Genomic DNA, 23,322 nt, shown 5'->3' with positions numbered 1-23,322 from the left:
TTTTGTTTTAACTTTTAGGTGTTTGCCTTTAAATATTTTAAAAATTGAAAACAATGATCTGCCATTAGTAATCATAACAATAGATAAAACTCAGTCAATGTTCACCATAGGTGAAATGCCATCCTGAGTGCTTCAAATGCACCATCTCTAAGAGTCTGCACAACACTCTTCTTGAGGAAATTGAAAATCAGTGAATGTCAGCAGCTTACTGAAGGTTACACACCGGGCAAATGGCAGAGATGAGACCCAAACCCAGGCAGTCTGACACCTGAGGCGGGGTTCTTAGTCGCAGTGCTACACAGTCACTATAGCCATTTTTATTTTTCCAGTCATAAACACTACTTAAATTTCTATGAATAGTAATTTGATTTTTTTTCCCCTTCTCTGGACTATAAATTTGTGTAATTCGATTTCTACGGACCTTTGCACTGAAGACAATATCTGAAGTGGATTTATTTTTCAAAGTTATGATGTTAAGTGACTCTCCTGTCATCTAAAAATTCCTCCCAAGAAACCAAACCCTCCCTCCTAGTCTGTTATTTGACTAAAATTCATCTAGCCAGCTGTATTAGTTTCCTAGGGCTGCCATAACAAAGTATCATAAAATGGATAGCATAAAACAACAGAAATGTATTGTCTCACATTTCTGCAAGACAGAAGTCAGAATTCAAGGGGTCAGCAGGGCCATGTTCCCTCTGAAGGTATTAGGGAAGGATCTGTTCCAGGCCCCTCTCCTTGGTTGTAGGTGGCTGTCTTTTCCCTGTGTCTTAATCTCTTCTTATAGGGACACCAGTCATATTGGAATAGGACCCACCCTAATGACTTTATTTTAACTTGATTACCTCTAAAGACCCTTTTTCTAAAGACAGTCACGTTCTGAGGCTCTGGGGTGTTAGGGCTTTAGCATATCTTTTTTGGAGGATACAATCCAAGCTGTGACACCAACTTCTGAATCAGAATAGAGTGTGGAGTAGAGGCCTTGTACTGACAGGGTCCTTACCCTGTGGTGTGGCCTGAGGCAAGTTTCCCTTCTGTGGAATAGGAGATTGGATTGTCTGATCTCTACTCTAATTTTTTTTTTAATTGAAGTATAGTTGATTAACAATGTTGTGTTAGTTTCCGGTGTACAGCAAAGTGATTCAGTTTTATATATATATATGTTCTTTTTCATATTCTTTTCCATTATGGTTTATTATAGGTTATTGAACATAGTTCCCTGTGCTGTACAGTAGGACCTTGTTGTTTATCCATTCCATATATAATTGTTTATATCTGCTAATCCCAAACTCCCAATCCATCCCTCTCCCACCCCACCTCCCCTTGGCAACAAGTCTGTTCTCTATGTCTGTGAGTCTGTTTCTGTTTTGTAGATAGGTTCATTTGTATCATATTTTAGTTTCCACATATAAGTGGTATCATGTGGTATTTGTCTTTCTCTGTCTGACTTACTTCACTTAGTATGATAATCTCTAGGTCCATCTATGTTGCTGCAAATGGCATTATTTCATTCTATTTTATGGCTATCTACTCTAATATTTCATGTCACAGTTGAGTTCTATTGTAACAGAACAGATGCAAATATTAAATCTATATTTAATAAATTTCGTCACTGCAGTAATTTCATAAAAGTTTTTGGAAAGGGGGCTTCATCTTTCCTCTCCTACCCTTTAGCCACAGAGATAAGTGCCTACCCTCACCCACCGAGGTCTTCTCTCAGTAGGACCAAGATCTTGCTACTTTTCCCTCTCAGACCTTCTTATTTTCCCCATTCCTCTTCGCCCACAGAGAGAGACCAACAACCTCTTATTATCTTCACATATGGAGGCTCTTCTATGACAGATTTCCAGAGAAACCAAAAACTCTGTTAGATTTTGAAGGAGCTGCCTTTTTAAACTGGGAGTGCCTCATCAGTATTTATTGAGAAAGAAGGTTGACCTTTGACTTTAGCCTCTGTGACATCACCAGATAATTCCAATAGCAAACATTCTTGGAGAACAACCGGTAGCAGAGGCTTCCGTTGTTCTCACCCAATCTTCCCAACCCGCCCTAGGACATGAGACCTAGCGCTGCAGATGAGGAAACTGAGTCTCAAAGACATACAGGAGCGCCTCTCAGTGGACACAGTGGGTGTTAGGAGACGGGTCAGGTCAGCTCCGGTAGCCTCTCTCCAGGAAACCTCAGTCACTCAGGGATTCTGCCCCAGGCTGGGGAAGAGCCAGGCTGCCCACTGGACCAGCCTTTGTCTGATCTTTCGCCTCTACCCACCCAGTACTTTAATTCATTCTTAGATTTGTTTTTAGCACAATAAATTAGTAATTCAGTAATTTTTAAGATGTTATTACTGAGAGTTGTTTTAAATGCCTTAATTAACTATGTTTTGTTGGTTTTACTATGTACCTTACCAGAGGCTTTTGCTGTAAAGCATGGTGTTTGAAGACAAAATTTAAAAAAAATAGAGACAGTCAAGAAGAGTGGTGAGCCATGTGTGAGGGGAAAATTGGTATAATTACAGTGAACATTTATGGGTCAGTGGAACATAAGCCCCGAGGGAAAGACTCCGAAAATGGGGCTCCGTGAACCAGGAGGGCAGGGGCGGCCCCGGGGGACGAGGTTTGCTGTGCCAGCGGCACGCATGGCATCTTGGTAAATGGTTGTTCTTTTGTCCCTTCTTTACAAACATCTTGAAGAGCCACATATATACCCCTTTTCTGCTGAAGAATTTTTCTCTCAGTGTGACTCGTTCCACTTCGTCCCCAGATATGATTATTCTTCAAGCATTCTGAAAGGAAAGATGAGGCCAGCTGCAGGGCTTGCTGAATTAGCGCAGAGATGACTAGTGGTGTGTGTGTGTGTGTGTGCACGTGCACAAGCACACAGGCAAAGTCCCACATTGGATACTACATGGAAACCTCCTGCACAACATTGGAGCTATTTACATTCCTATATTTTCATGAGGGTCCCCTGGAATAGAGATTAAATCAGATTTCACTGTGTATACCTAAGTAGTAACATTTTAAAGATGTATTTGCTATCATGGCATGAATAAACCACTAAGCGGGAAAATCATACCAAAAAAGCCCCTTTGTTCATACTTCATTGCTGAACAGGCAGATGTTCTTCAGAAGGCATGGGTCCTCATTCCGCATGCAGTGAACAGGTCAAGTGGTTAATCATTTGACTAGAACTTTCCTTTGCCATTAAAGGTACTTAGACTACATTTCAAATCCCATTCCTTCCTTTTAGGTAATGAGCCATTAAGAATGAATCTTCATACCTTAAAAGGCTAGATGCTCAGGCTCAACTGTGTTGGCAGCTGACCTAAAACAATATGATTATGAACATATTTGGGTTCTTTATTTTTGGACACATGTAACTGCCAGTGAAGTTCGAGATGGTAAGAGTTAGCTACTTCCTTATCATTTCCTTAGTTGGTTAGAAGGAAAGCAAACCTCAGATGAAATTCTGATTTATGTGAGGATATTTATTAACTAAACACTTATAATCAAGCAAGAATGAACTAAACATGTCAGAAGACCAATTCTGTCTGTCCCTCTAGGTGCTTGCCCACCATTTTCAAGCTTCACTGAAGGCAAAAAAACGAAATTCCAGTCAATATTTTGTCATTATTGTAGAAAAAAATTTTCAGTATTCACAGCTGGACACTGGGCATTTCCCAAGGGGTGGTTCTCCATCATTCTGTCTCTGAGTTTCTCTCTTCCGTGGAAATCCTGCACACCCACAGCATGAACTGGGACTCCTACAGAGACTCTCTGTAATCAGACCCCTTGTCCTACTACAACTACCTTTTGGACATTGCATCTGACTGTCTTGTCATTTGAACTCTGTGTTTATCAGCAGGCTTCTCTTTCCTGCAAAATCAGCACCCTTCTGATGTCTCCATTCCTGCTAATGTAGCCATCACCACTTCTGGGGCACCTGAGCTTGAAGCCTACATTCGTTTTTGAACAGATCCACCTCCTTCAACTCCCAATTCCAGTCACTCACTGAGCTGTCCCAACTCTTCCATCCTAACTGTTCCTTTCCTTTGATCTCTACCCTCAGCCAGAGGCACATCACCATAGGTCAATAGCTTTTCTTTTCTCCATGTCTTCCCCATTAGTTTATTTTATGTGATGCCAAACCAGCCTTCTCCAAACCATCTCGATTAGATCATGCTCTTGTTTAAAGACTTTCCATGAGACTTTATTTCATAGTGGAAAATGTTCGAACTGCTTGACATCATACCCAGGTCCCAGTAGACCTTTACTGCTTTGTTTCTTCCTCCTTCACTATGTAAACCTCTATCCAGCTGGACTTTTGAGTCACAGCCCCTCAAATATGTCACAAGCAGTGGGCATTTCTTGTTAGGTTTTTTTTTCATGATGATCTTGCTTTCCTCATTTAATTCATGCCCATTCTCCCAAAACACACACACACACACACACACACACACACACACACACACACACAGAACCTCTTTTAGCTTCAAAGCTTTTTGCTAAGTATTTCAAGTGCCTGGACCTTGTAATTAAAAAATAAATGAGTTAACTGGTTTTAAAGGTAGATGTTGCCACTTACTGGTTCTGGTGTGGCCTTGGGCATGTTGTATAACATTTCTGAGCCTTGGTTTCCACACCCGTTACAATGGGACTAAGGCCTACCTGCACGTTGCTTGTCCTTAATTCATTTTAGTTCCCTTTCTCTACCACATTTTCTTCCCAGGAAACCACTTATGACCTCACTAGTCACAGGTTTCTCTCTCCTCTGAGCCCATAGCACACCCCTTTGGAAAATCATCATTTGCCTCTTTGAGGAACCCCTTGATTCTTCTTCAGTGTCTCCTGGGGACCACACATTGTGTCCTACACTAGGGTGTGTGAATTCCTTGGCTACAGTGCTCTGGTTTTGTGTGGTCATAGCACCCAGGGCACTTTGTCTCACGTTCTCTCATTTGTTCTCACAACATCTTAGGAGGAGGATGTCATCACTGTTTGGTAGAAGGGAAAGTGAGAGTTTAGAAGGCTGAAGTAAGTTGCCCAAGGTCACTCTGAGAGCAAGTGGCAGAAGTACTTGAATTCTAAGCCCGGAGCTATCTCCTGCCTCCCAAAGCTGTAGCCTTGGGGCAGGAACTTATTTTTTATTTCTTGTATTTCAGTATTTAATTTTGTAACCATTATAGGTCCCAGTCCTGACTAGAATTGAAATGGAATTCTATGAATATTTTTGAAGGAATAAATAAATGAATACTACAGACCACATATTAATAATTCAAGATAATCCCAGGAGCCTGAGGGCCAGTTCTCTGTATATAGGGTGGTGGGTGCCTTGTGCTTGGTCTCCCCATCATTTACCCTGTTTCTCTGAGGGTTAACAGCACAATGTTCCCATTCTAAAACATCAAATCATGAGGTGAAAGGAAGCATTCAATGCCATCAGCTGAGAAGACCCAGAATTCACATGCAGGTTCTCTAAAGTGGCTTTGTGTAGCTCAGAGCACTGTGAACTCCACCATTGTGTTCACAGTTTTTAATCCCTTGGCTAAGATCAAGTAGAGTGTTTGTTCCTGAGGCTTTTAACAGCTGACTTCTCCATCCAAGGATAACATTTTTAGACTGTATGTGCATTACAAAATATTAAGCTCCTTGAGACAGCAAAATTTTAAACAAGAGATTGATTTGAATCCTCTTGGATGCCATTCTTCTATCGACACTGCTCCTGTGAAATGCCATAAGAGATCATTCTGTGATGCTGGTTCTACTCTGCGCCTGCATACTGGGAAGTATTCCTAAGACAGGGAGGGATAAGGAGCGTTTTCTTTCCCACAGAGTATTGACATTGCACTTTTGCCTGCCTGTCAGCAACACACACACACACACACACACACACACACACGCGCGCGCACACACACACACACATTCCAGGATAGGTGGAAGGTGGCTCCGAAGAACCAATGTAGCACACAAAGTAAAACGACCACCAAAGAAACAGATTGCACCTACCTGGGGGGAACATGAAGAACAGAAGTAGACAGACTTTTTCATGATACATAACAAATTTTCAATTACTTGAGTTTCATGTTAAGGTCAATTAAAGAAAAGATAAAAGAGGCAGATAAGAGGACAGAGAGTATGGAAGGGGAGGAAACAGAACTGAGGCAGAGGGTGGAATGAAAAATGAGGACAAAGAGAGGAAGAGGAAAGAGAAAGAAAACGAAACATCACGTCAGCGGCTCCTGGGTTCTGAGGTGAGCTCGCCGGTCGTAGTTCAGCAGCTTTAGTCACACATCCTGTTATTCACTTTGGGCATCAGAGTACATTTTCACTACCCTTTGAAATTTCCATACTCTCTACAATGATCTTGTAGCAATCTTTCTTTACTGGGAAACTGCTTATCTGCTCTTATTTTCAATCTCTGACTTTTTTTTTTTTTTTTAAGGTTTTATTTCTGCACAAAGCCCAGACTGTTTTGAAGTGGGTAAAATGATGCCTTTGGTCTTGACTCTTTCCCTTTTAATCTCAATTTTGGGCCACTAGAACAATTCCCAAATATAGTGGAACGGCTTTTTGATACAAGAATTGAAATACAACATTTAAAAATATTATCACTATTATCATTGTTTTGTTGTGTTTAGTCATTTGAAAGAGGACAAATTTTGATTCAGCAGAGCTGTGTTTTAATCTGGGCTGTTCATTTGACTAAACTATGGTCACCTGTAAACCCCAGCTTTCTTGTCTACAGAATAGAGAGACCTCGTGCCTCTCCAGTTGGCATGAGGATGCCATGAGGCCCGGAGTGCCCCATCACAGATCTGGCATAAAGGAGACAGAAATGAGTCAGTTCCTCCCTCCCAACCCCCCTCCAATGGCACTCCCACCGACTGAAAAAAAAAGTACATAAAGAACTCTTCCTGCCTTTTAATTTCCACTGATCACACTGAATGGAATAATTACATTAGCTCATAAAGCACAAAGTCATTTTCAGGGCTGCAGCTCTGTATACTCTAAGCTCAGAGCAATATAACTTTGGTTGTCCATGAAATTTTACCTGGATCCGATTCTACTCCTAGAAGGATACTGACCACAAACTCCTGCTTTATAGAATCCTATATGACCAGGTAAGGATGCAGCCACTGGCTATAAAGTCCTCCTGGAATCCAGAACACTTATGGAACTAAATCAACGATTTCACCTTTACCTTTGATTAAAATATCACTTCTACCCACTCAGGGCATATTTTTCACCCCCATCAGGAATAGATTTTATACCTGTATAAAGGTTAAAATACAGTGACTAATTAAGTACACTGTGTGACTTCAGGGAAGCCAAGAAAATTACAATAATTCCAAGTAATACGGTTTTCAGCAGACAAAGCCCAGAGAATCTTGAATCTTAGCGCTGGAAGGAACATAGATGTCTTTTACATCGAATCACTTACCCAGGACAGAGACTGCCTTGATCACAGATCTGATAGCTCTTCCTGGGAACGTAGAATGACCTAACATGTATTGCCTTTCAAGGCAGCCTGATGTGTCATGAGATGGCTCTGGTCATTTAGAAACCCATCTTTATAAGGAGCTGTTTGTCTGCCTCTCTGCACTGCCCACCTCTTGCTCTTAATTCTGAGGAAGAGATTTCTGCTAATTTTTCTTCCTTGAAATGGCCTTCATTATTTGGAACAACTGGCATGTCCTCTCTAAGCGTCTTCTTTAGGTTCGACTTTCTGGTTTTGGAACGCTTCTCTCATGAAATATTTCAAGACTCATTGACACCCCCATTCCTACTAAAACTGTGGTTATCTACTTCAGGCAAACCCTAACCAAGCTGGGAGAACAGTGAAGTGATTGTCTCCTGTGAGAGTATTTTAACTGTGGAGGTCAAAGTTTATTTTGGATTTTTTTTGTTGCTTTTTTTATTTCACTTTTTTTTCTTTTTATAAAACCCACACCACTACTTATAATAAGCTCATGACAAGTGAACCTTCTAAATCTTTTTCTCCTGTACCTATATAATACATTTAAAAAAAAAGAATCTTCATCCTAAATGTTGCCAGACCTTACCAGCCTATGGCAACGAATGAGGTTATGTTAGCTTTAAAATTTTTAATTTCATTAGCTTTCCCCACGTTTGCTGAAGTAGCTCTCTATGCAACACATCTAATTATTTCAGGGAGTCCCCAAGGGTGTCTCAAAAGAACAAAGTCCCCATTTGTTGGAATTACCTCTCGTCCACCAGGCCGAGCATCTCTCTGCATCCCCAAGGCTCAGGGGGTCCTGCTGCTACCCAGCAAATCAGATGGACACCACAAGGCCATGCCTCTACTTTACAGCTGCTCCACTGACATTAAACCTTCTCCCTTTGTTCCTGATATTGCACAGAATTACATGCAACATCTCTTGACTTCCAGCTCTCTGCTCTCCCCAAGGTCCAAAGATTTGTCCCTGGGAATGCATTCAAGTAGCAGGCGCCATGTTCCCTTCCAAATGGCTCTCCCATCTGAGAGCTAAGGCTTGTTATTGGGCTAAGCTCCCGGTACCCAACACCTCCCATTGTACAAGGAGCTCTCACCAAAGAAACCACTAACCCCACTGCAAATGGTCTTTGATTAGATCTTTCAAACCATGTCCTTTATTCCTCTTGAAAGGAGTATTGTACCATGAACGGTTTTACTGGGCCATTAAACATTCTTCAAAGTAATCATTTTTAATTCCTCCATAATCTCCATCTAATGGACATACCATGCTAGAATATATTTACCCATTTTTCTATTGCTTAGAATATGGGGTCTTATACATGCATAGCTTATTGTTTTAAGCAAATATTGTGCTTTACTTTATTCTTATTATACTCTTTTTTTTTGTATTTTTATTTATTTATTTATTTATTATTTGGCTGTGTTGGGTCTTCGTTTCTGTGTGAGGGCTTTCTCTAGTTGCGGCGAGTGGGGGCCACTCTTCATCGCGGTGCGCGGGCCTCTCACTGTCGCGGCCTCTCTTGTTGCGGAGCACAGGCTCCAGACGCGCAGGCTCAGTAGTTGTGGCTCACGGGCCTAGTTGCTCTGCGGAATGTGGGATCTTCCCAGACCAGGGCTCGAACCCGTGTCCCCTGCATTGGCAGGCAGATTCTCAAGCACTGCGCCACCAGGGAAGCCCCCTTGTTATACTCTTAATTCAGCTTATTGTTTAGCAATTTGTAGATAATTTCATACCTTAATTATGTCATATTAGCATCATTTCTAGCTTTTGGCTTTAGATATGCATTTTTTTTTTTAGATATGCATTTTTAAGATGAGTCTATAACTTTTACCATCACACCAAATTTTAGTTGCTTATAGATCCAGATTTTATGTGTCAGCCTACGGAGCTTCCATAGCTTTTGAAGTGAGATCTCTGTATAAAAGAGAGACATGAATATGCCTTTTGAGTAAATCAAAATCTCACTTGTAATTTCAAATGTCACTGAATATTAATGTCAGCTGCTAACTGTTATATTTCCTAGTAATCACTTCAAGCCCTTCTCATTAAAAATACATCATATAAAATGAATAATAAAAGAACCTGCAGATATGGTCTAGTTCAAGGACCTAATTTCAACAAGTCATTTATCACCCTCCTTTTATATCCTAGGGACAATACAAATATTTGGGATAAAATAGTAAACCCCAAACCCTATCTTTGTGATATGGGTGATTGATAGAGGAGTGAATAGAAGTGATAAAGGTGTGACTCGACTCTTTGGTAGGAGAAGGATGGATTCCCAAAGCAAGTAACACTTAAGCCACACCTTTAAAAAGAACAAAGATTTCAGCAAGTGATTATGTGGGTTGGGTAACAGACATGAAAGGACATGGCATATCGGGTACTGAATTTCTGTAGCTACAGCAATGGAGTACACAATACCCTCCCTGGTACCCTGAAATGAAGTTGCAAAGATGTGAGTCCGGTAGTAAGAGCCTTGGTATAAGGAACATAAGAAATGTATATATTATCTACCATAAAACAGGAAAAAATGTCAAGGTTATTCCAGTAGGGGAATGACATGTTTTAGAAAGACATTTTTGATAAAATTATATTTTTGATAAAATTATAGGCTGGGGGCAAGAGATAAGGCTTTTCTTTGTCAGTATGACAGACTATTTTATTAGTAAAGCACGTAACTTATGATAGATTTGTGTGAGAGGAAACAGGTTCATCTCGACTTGTCCAAGGTTTTTGGGAAAATGGTAAGCTTTTTGATATTGCTTTGTTCATTTACATGTGAGCTGTATTAGACTGGCCCTCTGTGTCTCTTGATGAAATCTTTAAATAGAAAATAGAAAAAGGTGAAAAAGGGTATATTGGAACCTCTGTTACCTGAGTTTTGGAAGATAATTGATCCAAACCTGTGAAACTCAACATCTCACCAATCCTGTATTTCATTTGGTTGAACGATGTGTCAAGAGAATGTGTCAGGCCTCCTTTGTCCATTAACAGGCCAGTTGTGAGTCACAGTCTAAACATGAGGACATGTTCATTTACTTTTTCATAGCCACGGCAATGAGGCTTTTTTATGCCCAGAGTACCATCCTGGCCTAAAGTCTCTATGGGGAAGATGATTTTCTGCCACAGGCAGGGAGCAGAATGTCAAAATACAGTCTGAGAGCTCCATCATCATTCTGCTAGCCGGAGGAAGCTGAGGTTTTACAGCTGCCTGGAACCCACATGCTTCATGTGATGTGAAAAAGCACTGTTAATTAGCTGCTTTAGGATTCTCAATGCCCTGTGGCTTTAGAAACACTTGTTAACCAACAGTGGGAGGAGAAGAGCTGGAAGCAACTGGGCTACAGCCTGAATTTATTATAATTCAATTCAATAACCACCTTATCTTTATGAATCCCAGTTCAGAATCTGTTGAAAATTATGGTTGATTTCAAACATTCTCAGTGACACATCCTGAGAGAAGAGGGAGATTGCAGTTCAAGGTTTCTTGAAGCTACAGAAATGTGGAGAGCTGCAGAACTGATTGATGGTGCTCTCTGGACCCACGCAGGCACTTTTCCATAGGGTAGAAAAGGGATGCCAGGGTGGGGAAGAGGGAATCCAGTTGACGTGGAAAGGCTCATGTAGAGCACCCAGGAGTCTGCATTTCTGATCTCCTGCCAAAAGAAACACTGCCAATGCCCACCCCTACCCCCTGCCATTCTCACTGCACAGAGCTGGCACTCAACAAACCTGTAATTCTTCTCCTTAATACAATTCCCCTGACATAACCTGACTAACTACTTGAAACCTAATCAAGAAAACAACTGTTGTCATTGGCAACAAATGCAGGAGTTGCATCACAAGTAAACCACATTCTTTACTCCACAGAGCAGAACGTTAGAGTAGAAACTGCAAAAACATGTTGCTACTCTTTGTCAAGTACATGATATCATCTAATTAAAAAAAGCCTCATAGGAAAGTCCATATCATATTTTTAAAAAGAAAACACATGCAAAGGTTAGCTGTGTTGACATCTTTCCCTTAAAGGCTACTACAAACTATTTCATCTAAAGATGGCTCTTAAAACAGTCACCTGTCTGTCTACTGAACTTGAATAACAGCAGCCCTTTCCCATCCTCATCCTCTTAAATAACACCAAGAAACTGAAAGGCACTTCAGTATCCCACCATCCTTGGCTGAAGCTTAAGGGGTCAGGTTCCCTTCTGGGTACCAGGAGAAGTCAGTGATCCAGTACTAATTATCTTTGCACCATTTTACATAGTATAAGCCTGGAAAATAGTAGGTGCTCAATAAATGTCTGCTGAATGAATGAATGGGTGAATCAATGAATGAAGGGCTAATTTTTAGGAATAATCTTCTGGTGAGCTTTTTACTAGGAGAAATCTGCTTGTAGTCACAAATAAAAACGAAATATACTCAAATTGGGGGATTATAAGCAGTCTTTCCATTCCCTGAACTATAGGCACTCTTATATGCTTCCTGTTGAGCTTTTGTAATGAGAGATTAAGAATTAAGTTGGAAACTAATATGCTAGTACATGATATTGCAAACTGTAAATATCATACTAATGTTTGAGAACAGAATGTCTTTGTAGGTCATAAAATTTCCCAAAATGTTGTGTCCATTTTAAAGTAGGCTAAGTTTAAGACAGTAATTTCGTACTAGAAAAATAATGTTTTTAAACATTGAGGTTAATTAGCTTAACAAATAAAAAAGGTGATCCCCGGTTTACTACTATACAGATTTTTTAAGTGTATGTTTCAACCTGTTCCATGCTATGCCCTTCATTATAGCTCTCTGTTGGGGCCTGAAAATTTTTACTCTTTACTGTTTACTCTTTTCTTTCAGTCAAAAAGAACTGAGAGGATTTTGAGTCTCCTTTTGCACATTTAGAATATCATCTGGCTCTGACTTTGATCTTTGGTTCTTAATCCAAGAATACCTGAGGACTTTGATTTACAAGTATGTTAAAAAAACAATCCTTTTTTTTTTTGGAAGTTGCTTCTTGGAATCACAGAAATGTACTTCCTTGTTCTCCTGGAGAGTTGTGGGTTGAGGGAGGGAAATCCTATTCCCTTCCCTGATTTGCTGTCACTTATCTCTCTTGTAGAAAAGTCCTGTTTAAATCCTGGGTTAGCTCTTGGTGAACTCAGGCAAGTTGTCTGGCACCTCTTGACTTACAGAATGTCACTTTTAAAATGGTTCTAGGGTCAATTAAATGCAACCACCTAACAAATTATGATTTGTAAGTAAATATATATGAATTGCATCCTGCTTCAATATAGTCAGAAACTGATATCTTCCGTTTCATAAAAAATGAATCTTTAGATCACAAATGAATTGAAGATTGGTATAGGAGCCTGACCAAGGAAGACTTAAGAGAGGGAAGACATGGGAGGAAAGCTAAGATTATATAGCTAGGGAAGACGAGGATGTCCTAACATATCTTTGATTAATAGACAGTGCTTCTTCACAGAGGTAGAAAGCAGATGTTTAACTCAGGACGGAGTAGAATAAATGGCCTTAATTTATAGACGCAGGTGCTGTTTTGTACCAATATTTCTCAACCTGGGGTTACTCTCAAACTTGGCTGCACACTGGAATCACCTGAGGGACTTTAACAAATTGCTGATGCTTGGTCCCACCCCCAGAGATACTTACTTATTTGGTTTGGGGCCTGGCCTAGACATTGAAATTAATAAAACTCTCTAGGTGATCCTCATACGCAACTAAGGCTGAGAACCACCATTCTATAGACTGAGAGATAGTAAAATTAGGCCTCCTGGTGCCTGAGATTCTCCTTATTATAGTTTCTTCTATAGGTTTGGACATTGTTTCCAAAAGCTCCTGGCTAACATGAATTATATTGCTTTGGGTGGCATAATGCATTAACACATTTGTACTATCAATAGGTGTTACATAGTTTGGAAGGGGCCATGAATCAAAGGAAAGTTGGTGGAAGGAAGAAAAAAAGGAATAGGAAAAGTCCCAAAGTATTAGAAACCTTGCAGGAGGTGAAGGGGACAAATATAAACCCACGGAACAAAAAGGAGATGTTGGGTCATCACATTCTGTTACACAAATTGAATTTAAAGTTCACTGTCTTTTATCCCTGGTTTTAATTACCACATGTCTCTAAATACATTGTCACAAAATTCTCAAGGATCGTTAGAATAAAATAGCTTATAATTCACTATTTCTTGAGTGAATGCATAAATTGTAGCCCTTGAGTGGAGAGGGTGCTGCAGATGTCCGAAATGTCAATGAGCATATTTGGTCCATGCCAAATGGTTTTGGACAGGACCAAATATCAAGGACCTTTTGGCATGGACCAAATGTCTTATGGACATTTGAGACAGGACAAATGTTTCTGCAAGTATCAAGGACCTCTTGGTGTGGACCAAAGGTCTTATGGACCAGATGTCTTATGGACCAAATATCATATGAACGTTTTGGACAGAACCAAATATCCAAGACCTTTTGGTGTGAAACAAATGTCTTGTGAATGTTTTGGACAGGACCAAATGTCCTGCAAGGACATACTCAAAACTCATCATTTTCAAATTATTTTACTACATGTTGTTACTATCTATGCTCTTGAGGCTGTTTGTCTATTGTATCTGTATGGTGGGAACACTACAGAGTCAGGAGCTACTGTTGGAAAGCTCTTCCCAACTCCATGTTCAGTGATGACATGTTGGTAGCTTGAAATTGGCTGTGGTGGGGGTATTTATGTCATAGAAATAAGTAAATGCTACAAATTCGGGATTGTTTGTTTTGTTGCTTGTCTAGACTTAAGAGTAATGGAAAAAATGTTAACAATGCCAGTTAAAGTTGTGCGTCTGTAGACATTACATTGTAAAGAGCACAAAAAAATTGAGAAAACATTCTTCTAGAATGTATATATATATATGTTTTAGCCATTCTGGTACAATACAGTACTACTAATACTACTAAAATTGAAATGACTGAAAATATCAAGCGTGGACAAGAATATAGAGTATTTACGCTTGCACAGTGCTGGTAGGAGTTTAAGTTGGAAAGCTCACTTTGGAGAACTGTTTGGCAGTATCTACCAAAGGTAAACCTACACGTACCTATGATACATCCATCCACTCCTGGGCATCTATCCAACAAAATGAGTGCCAATGTCTGATAAAATAGATGAGCAAGAATGTTTATACCAGCTTTATTTATACTAGCCCAAACTGGATACAGTCTAAATGTCCATCATGGTAAAATGGATAGATAATATGCAATATATTCAAACAGTGGAATACTTCAGAACAATGACAGAGAAAAATATACTGTTATATACAATAGCAAGAATAATCTCACACTCATTATGTTGAATGAAAGAATGCAGACGCAATTAATTAATTAATTAATTAATTGGACCATTAATTTTGTTCAAGGAAACAGTTCCACAAAATAGTAATAGAGTCCCGGCCAGGCACTGAAAAATTCTATACTGATGTATAAAAGAAGAACTAGGCAAGAAGGATAAATGCTCAACACAATCTATCTTTATTATAGGAAAAGCAATTTAAAACATATTTTACTGAGTAGTGCTAGAACATTACTGAAAAAGAAAGTTAATTCTTTTTCCTTTGAAAAAGCCTTCTATAATGTGTAGATATTGTCATATTAGAGACACTCCTGGGAAATGCTTGGTCAACTAAGATTGTTAAAAAGCTAAAATTGAACATTGACTTGGAAGCAAAATGAAATATATCTTCCCACTTCTGTGCATTTTAATGGTAGCCATGGATGCCCTTCTTAATTTCTTCCACAATAAAAAATAGAAGATATTATTGAGTGGGAAAAGAAAGCTTTGCCAGCTAGTGTAGGGAAATTGATGGCAACATCAGGCTGTTTGAAGAAAAAATGTTGGGAACTCAAACCCTGCTGGTGGGAGTGTAAATTGAATCAGCCACTTTGAAGAACAATTCGGCAGTTTCTATTAAAATGAAAAATGCTTTCTCTTGTCATTTAACAACCCTACTTCAAAGTATCTATTATTCTTAAAAAGTGTCTTGGAATATGTGCCCAATGAGGAGTTTGCAAGGCTGTTTATTATGTGTCACAGTGAGTAACTGGACACCTGAATGTCCAGCAGTAGGCAAATGGCTACTTGAACTGAGAAAATAGCCATACTATGGAATATTGTGCATTAGCTAAAAGTCACGAGGGAGATCTTTGTTGAATGAAAAAAGCAAGTTGCTGAATAATCAGAATGGTTATTAGTATGAGACTATGCTTTAAAAAAGCCTCAGAAAACTGTAATATATGTTTCTATAAGCACATAATTATTCATGAAATCACATGGAGGTCTAGAATTTTGCTGCCCAGTATAGCAGCCACTAGCCACAGAAAGCTATTGAAATTTAAACTAACACATATAAGTAAAAATAAAAATTCAGTTCCTCAGTTGCATTAGCAAGAATTGAATAGCCACATTTGGCTAGTGGCTACTATAATGAGGAGTAGAGGTCTAGAAAGATAAACACAACTGATAATAGGGCTACCTGTGAGGGCCCTGAGTTTGGAGACGGTGGTCTATAGGTACTTTTGATTTCTGGGTGACTTTTAAAAATTTTACACATAGATTATAGATGATCTGGATAATTTAAAAGTAATACGTTTGTAAAATTGAAAGTATGCCTAGCAATAGGATTTCTAAAACATTTCAAACTTTTACTCTGTAGATCAGTGCAAATTCATTAGGGCACACTGTCCTTTTAGCCAGTTAACTGTCTAAAAGCACACAAAAAATACTCAAACAAACTACACACACCATTTTTCCTTCCTTTAACAAGTGTCTGCTGAGTACTTCCTATATTCTAGGCATTTAAAGTATGTAGATGAAGAGTATTGCCTGCCATTATCAGTAAACAAAGGATGTTGCAGCCATCAAGCCATCAGGCACTGCAGCTACACCTATGGTGCACCCTGAGGGGATTCAGGATGGAGAAAATAGGATACTGGCCCTAGATAGTTAAGGTGTATAATCAAAGGAATGGTTTGAATGAGCCCAGACTCTTGCATCGTCCCATACTTAGAAAATTGCTAAATTCATTAACTCGAGGTGTCTGGTTTTTCTTTAATTAACAATAATCTTTTGATGTTCCAACTACCTGGGTTTGTTGTTGTTGTTGTTGTTTTTTGCAAAAACCCTTATATATCCTGGCTCCTCCCTCACCTCTTTGCAAGAGTCACTCAGAGCCATCTGAGAGGCTGTCTTCCAGGCTTAAGTCCTCACTATGTCTGCCAAATAAAACAATTCTCAATTTTTAGGTTGTGCTTTTTTTTTTTTTTTTTTTCAGTCAACAAGTACAAGGATCTCGAGGCAAATGCTTCTTAAAAAAAGTGTATTCACCATGGGTTCAACAAGAGGATTTCTTTGTCATTCATTATTGTTCCTTTGTAACTGATTAAATAATTACTGGTTGGCTTTATGCAATGTTTATATAATTACAGAACATAAATGGTGGTTATTAGATTAGCTAGAATATAGGCTTTTATATTAGTGTAATACTTATTTTATTAGGGCTGAAAAGTAATTATTTTGGAAAAAAATCAGATGTGGTGGACATAATTTAGCAATCATTTGAGCACTTCAAGGTCAGGATAACTTCACTGAAAGCACCAGAAAGAATGCATATACCTGCTTACATAGTTATTATATGTAGATTTACTATGGGACTAGTTGTATTGAGCTGATGGAAGCACAAACACTTTTTCGATTAATTTTTTAGATAGTAGGTCAATAGCATGGTAGTGAATCTTGATGAAGAGTGTTCTTGACAATGCTTCATATACAGTAAACAACACTGAAAGTCCCAGCTCACTCTGAACATAGTGAAGAATGAATCTTGTGTCCCCAGATACACAAAGATCAGCATCCTCATTATATTCATAGAACTTAATCATAGTATTTGTCCAATGAAATGCTTTCAGATTAATTAAATTATATCCTGGAAAGAGTCTATTAGTCTTAAATAACGTTTTCCTTTTAATTTCAATGAATAATATAGAAACAGGCAAAGAATGCCACCACACTTGCAAAAGAATCTGTTTTTCAACTTCTGTCAAGTCTTTTTTCCTTCATCTTAAAACGTGGATCTAATATAGCAAAATTTGCTTTTAGAATTGAATCTTTTTGAATGTATGTGCTCATTTGAAACAAACGGTTTATAAAAGTTATTTTAAAAAATTCATTATTTATTAAAATATCAGCAACAAATTTAAGCACTACACGAATGGCTGAATATAAATTTAAAATACCACCACCTGGGTACAAGTTATTTGCTAGGAATCTCTACTTATTCTAGTAGCTGGATACTTATGGAGGGATCCATGAACCAGCATTTCTATCACCTGGGAGCTTTGGACATCCAAAATCTCAAGCCCCACACCCCAGACCTACTGAATCAGAATCTGTGTTTGGCATGGTCTCCAGGTGATTCTTAGGTACACTAAAGCTTGAAAAGTAATCATGTAGCTTTCAGTTGCCTTTGTGCATCTTCTCACCAACAGTGCCATCTAGATCAACCCTTCTCTGGCCCCTTAGCCTGTTCACAGCTTTTCAACTAGCATGCTCTCTATAGGGTTGTTATTTAGACTCACAACCCCAGCTATGTCATAGCCTCTTACAGCCTCTGTCTATCTCATAAAGATATCTCATAGCTATCTCATAGCCTCTGCTAAAGGTATGCCTTTTACAAGGGGACATAGATATGCAAATTCAAGAGGAGGACAGAATTAGCCTCAGAGCAGAAGCATAACAATTACCTTGAGTCTAATAGAGGGTGGAACCAGGGCAGCACCTCGACTACTCATAGTTCTGTTGAAAGCATTCTGTTTGACTGCAGTTCAGTAGAAAAAAAAAAGCAGCGTAACAAAAGCCAAGGAAGGTTCATATTATCTATCAGCTACGTTCAAGAAGATGTTTGTAGTAAGTCCAGGTAAGGGTTCCTGGGAATACCCATCTCTGGACATGCCGGAAGATGCAGTGGATTCAGAGCCAAGCAAGTGTGCTTTCATAAATCATATTAGCGTATTAAAAGACTTAGAGATCTTATTGCGAGGAAATGGGAAACCTATTTAATTATATTCAACTCAGCCCCATGTATATATATATATATTTTTTAATCACAAAATGCTTTTTTTCCCCCATGCAACACATTAAAATTGGCCTAAACTAGTCTTTGTGAAATGTGAGTGTACAAGTTTCTCTTATTGCCTAAAACGTGAGTTCAGCCCTGAAGTTTTAGAAAAATCTAACATTATGTAACAGTGAATATACCTATCTTTGTAGTTTCACTATTTTAGAAGTAAAACAATGCTTTGATTCCAAATATTAAGTTAACTTAGGCATTGCTCTCCCACTCTGTCTCCCAAGCTGTGACTCAGATGTCAGAACAATTTTTTTTACCTAGTTAGGGAAGGAATTTTCTCAAGTTTCAGGGCCATAAAAGCATTAGTAAGGCACCTGGTTTGTGCAGCACACTCTTATTTTCCATCTTCAATTTCGTAAATATTAAATTTATCTTTTCCATTTCTCCTTTAAAAGCACCATCTGTGGCACATACCATCACTACATGCAAATGGAAGAGGACATAGTGCCTCAGGATACACTTGATAACAGTTTTTCTTCAACGGCAACTGAAACTTGCCACTGAAGACAGCATCTAATTTTCTTTTTGTGCATTATAAAACCCTAGTCAAGTTATAGGACTCTTAAGTAGACAACTAAGTTCCAGTGAAAGTGAATGAACTTGTTCAGGGTGACTTAGCTAGTTAATTACAGAACTGGGACCAAAACTCTGGTTTCTGTGATGCCTTTTGTATAGCATCCCAATGAATGACTAGGTCTCAGAAGGTTCCTTACAGTTAGACACGAAAAGTGTCATCCCTAAAAACACGATTTGCTTATGAAGGATCATTGTCTAAATATGTTAAACTTTAAAAAACAAATTGCCAGCTACAATTATAAACCTCTGAATTATGGACTTTCAGTGAAATACACTACTTTGTCTCCTAAACACCATATCCAAAAAACAGAAGGACTGAAACAGATGTTATGTGTCAGGGTCAGAGGGAGGCTTTCTAGTTATATTATGCTAACTAGAGAAAGACTTTAAAAATCCTTTCCTGGGGCCATTGGGGGATGGGTACAGAGACAGAAAAACAGAGATGAGGAAATGTGTTGCCAGGTGTTGAGCTTTGAATAGATCACCGTTGTGTTACATTCCTCTGAGCTTAGGATACATGTTGGATTTTGTTCACTAACATGTCTATTATGTGCACAAAAACAGCAAAAGACTCTGAAAGTCTACCCACGTTCTTTTGTCCATTCAATGTCCATTGTTTGCAATACAATGGACAATTTTGGAGAGTTTGGAGATCTTTCGGTTATGAAGAAATATCTGTCAGAGCCTCAAAATACCATTACTAATGGGCATTGATTGGGGCTTGGAAATATTTTTACTTCAAAAACTGTTGTGACGGATATTTTGTAGAGATTAGGTTTGCACATATCAAGTTACTTGAGTTCATTTTGCTAAGAATTTCTTTATTAATTGGCTTGACTTTTATTTTTTAAAAACACAAAGGCAGTCTAGTGCAGTGGTTACATGCATGGGCTCTGGACTTGGACTATCTGCTTTAAAATCCCAACTCTATTACCTACTGGGTGTGTATGACCTTAAGGAAGTCATTAAATTTTGGCGCCTCAGTTTTCTCAACTTTAAAATGAAGGTAGTAGTACCTGCCTCATTAGAATGATTATGATGACCAAATTAAGTAACGATGCAAAGTGCCTGTGCTTAGGGTAGTTGGTTTTGCACTTAAATCTAGTGAATTGCTCACTCATTCAGTATGCTAGGGAATAATCCACTATAGATATAGTGGAATAGGGGATTTTTTTGTCTGCAAGTTGAAGGCAAAATGCCTGGCTATTCTTCTCATTGAAAGAAGACCCAGAAATATCACATATTTTGTTAAAATTTTAGTGGCCATCAAAACCTATTGTCTTTATTGAAGTTTGACTAATGCTTAGAGAGAGCATTCTAGTGTTTCATTTTAGCAGAGTAATCAAGAGGAATTTCATTTTAGCAGAGTAATCAAGAGGAATTCTAGTATTGGAAGCTTTTTTAAGTGACCATATCAGGAGAAAAGGAGTCTTGAGTCTTGTGTCGCAGTTTTTTTCTCAGAAATAAAACAAACATGCTGTGTTTATGTTGCTGGTATAAATTGTGCCCTATAAAATGGTAACTTTTCTTTCAAATTAAATGTTAGCTTACTATTTCAATAGATAGATCCCTAACATTTAGCTTTAATCTAGGGGGGAAAAAAGCCCACTTAACTAGATTTAATCTAGTAACAAAACCCATTTAATCTTTTTATTAAAATGAATGGAGCTTGGAAGAAGACATTGTCTGCTCAAAATATAGCTCTAATATAAATCAAGCAGTTATATTTCTTTTGTTCAACAAACCCCAGGTCCTTTCTTTTCTGTTAACAGCCTTTTGATGATTAATTAGGTGAACCACACTTAATTAGATGGAATGTATAATTGATTAAGTTAAGAAAAATCTAATCTATTTTTGACTTCCGTATTGACCTGAATGCTCATGTATAGCCAAGGAACAAATCCTTCGAATTCTTATGTGATTAGTTCCTATCTTTCCATTTCTACACAAATTTATATTGAAACAGAACTCTAACAATATGCAGTCTTCAGAATCATCCGTCTCCAAATTATAATACATATTGCCACCAAATTATTCTTATTTGAATCTCTCTGTATATTATTTAGCTACCTCCAAAATACATAAATTTTACTGATTTTCCATAGAAGTCTACAAATCCAACACCTCTCACCCCCGCTAGACTATTTACCTCCCCCAAAATATCTTATTATTCTTCTTCCACATGTACTTTCTTTTTTTTTTTTTAATTATTTTGCTTTTTTTTTTTTTTTTTTAATGCTATTCTTGTCTGCTTACATTCTTTTTATTTATGTATGTACGTATGGCTTTGTTGGGTCTTCGTTTCTGTGCGAGGGCTTTCACTAGTTGTGGCAAGCGGGGGCCACTCTTCATCGCGGTGCGGGGGCCACTCTTCATCGCGGTGCACGGGCCTCTCACTATCGCGGCCTCTGTTGTTGCGGAGCACAGGCTCCAGACGCGCAGGCTCAGTAGTTGTGGCTCACGGGCCCAGTTGCTCCGCGGCATGTGGGATCTTCCCAGACCAGGGCTCGAACCCGTGTCCCCTGCATTGGCAGGCAGATTCTCAACCACTGCGCCACCAGGGAAGCCCCACGTGTACTTTCTTTTAAGGCCTACTTTAAGTCCTGCTTCTTCTTTGAGTTATTTTCCACTGGTCTAGATATATATAGGTTACTCGTTTAAATCTTTGAGGCACTGATTGTTTCTATTATTAGTTTAATATTTATCATTTACTTTCTCTGTTGGAGGGGTTGTATATATCTTTTATTTTCAAATAGATACTTTACTGTTTTTAATCTCTGCCAACCAGCTCAGTACCTAATAGATGTTCAATGATAATGATGATTTGAAAGCCCTACTCTACAATGTTCAGATGTGCTTTTAGATATGGGGATAATATAATTTTATCATCAGAATTTATAAGGCTATAAATTCAAAATAAAAAATAATCGCATTGAAAATATAAAATAAAATAATTTTCAAGTATATAATTTTGTAAAGTGGAAAACTACCATGGAGTTTAGTGAAAGCGCCTTCATATCAAAGAAGTACAGGCATATAGATGAAGAAACACTCAGGAATTCCACCTGAAGCTGCCCTCACTTGAATACCATGTCTTTGTAAGAATTTCATGACTTGGCAGGCTTCGCAGGCTGTCACCATATATGTCCCAAGAGAAGCCAGAATTTAGTGTTAACTAAACCAAGAGCTTGGGCACTCAGATTTCTACTATTTTCCACAGAAATATTCATCATTGATTTTAAATATTAAATCAGCTTTCCCTTCGGGGTGGTTTGATACAGAGTTGAAATAAGAGGCCCTGGGACTTCATAGACAAACCTCTGTTGTGCACTGTTGAACTAATGACTTTGGGTAAGTTACTTAACCTCCTTATGACCTCTTCAGTAAAACAGTGTTAATGAAATAACACCCTAAGGGTTATTGCAAGAATTAAATGAAAGAAAATGCAAAATACCTGGTACATAGTTGGTATCTACTACGTGTAAATAAATTTCTGTAAGTTCCTTGTTATCAGTTAGTGGCAGGTTTCATTTACTGGGTGTTTATCCTGTACCAGGCACTCTTCATATACTTGGTATCATGGGTATTAACACATTAAATCTTTGCAGCATTCTTATGCAATAGCTATTATTCTCATTCTGTTTCACACATGAGGAACTAAGCCATAGACAAGTACACAGCTAGTAAGTATCATAGCTGGGGTTCAAAACATGCTTTTGGGTTCCATACATACCCTCTTAACTGCTAGACAACATAATCTCTCCCACTATCAGATCATTTCCATGGACCACATCCTGTGGACAATTTAAAAAGCAGTCTCCTTTTAACTCACTATTTACCTAACTAAAACATGGTTGGGAGAAACATACAATGCATTCCATAGTCAAGTATAACTCATTTTAATTTATCCATTCTTTTGAATTAGCTGCACCATTGCTCCCTTTCAGTTGTGAGAAATCCAGCCTTGCTTGATCTTACCTACGCAAAGGCACACTTTTAAGTCATTGTCCCAGAACCTGTGCAAATCTTATTTCTTATTTGTTTTGCTGCTTATGAATAATTAATTAAATAAATGCTTTCAAGATTCCA

At 38.5% G+C, this 23,322-nt stretch overlaps 1 protein-coding gene and 1 long non-coding RNA gene across 8 annotated transcripts in view; one reads left to right on the top strand and one right to left on the bottom strand.

The window, feature by feature from the left end:
• The window catches only part of LOC309624445, a 72,515-nt gene extending 58,145 nt beyond the window's left edge, over window positions 1-14,370 (bottom strand). Inside the window, exon 1 of the long non-coding RNA XR_014241930.1 lies at window positions 6,000-14,370. This is a non-coding gene — a long non-coding RNA (uncharacterized lncRNA). The remainder of the gene's footprint in view (window positions 1-5,999) is intronic.
• The window catches only part of PDE4D (phosphodiesterase 4D), a 1,112,988-nt gene that overhangs the window by 364,336 nt on the left and 725,330 nt on the right, over window positions 1-23,322 (top strand). The window lies entirely within an intron of this gene.

This window comes from Balaenoptera borealis (genome assembly GCF_965194805.1).
Source record: "Balaenoptera borealis genome assembly, chromosome: 2".
Lineage (NCBI taxonomy): Eukaryota > Metazoa > Chordata > Mammalia > Artiodactyla > Balaenopteridae > Balaenoptera > Balaenoptera borealis.
Note: the sequence above shows the minus strand (reverse complement) of the source record. Positions and strands in the feature narration are given on the sequence as shown.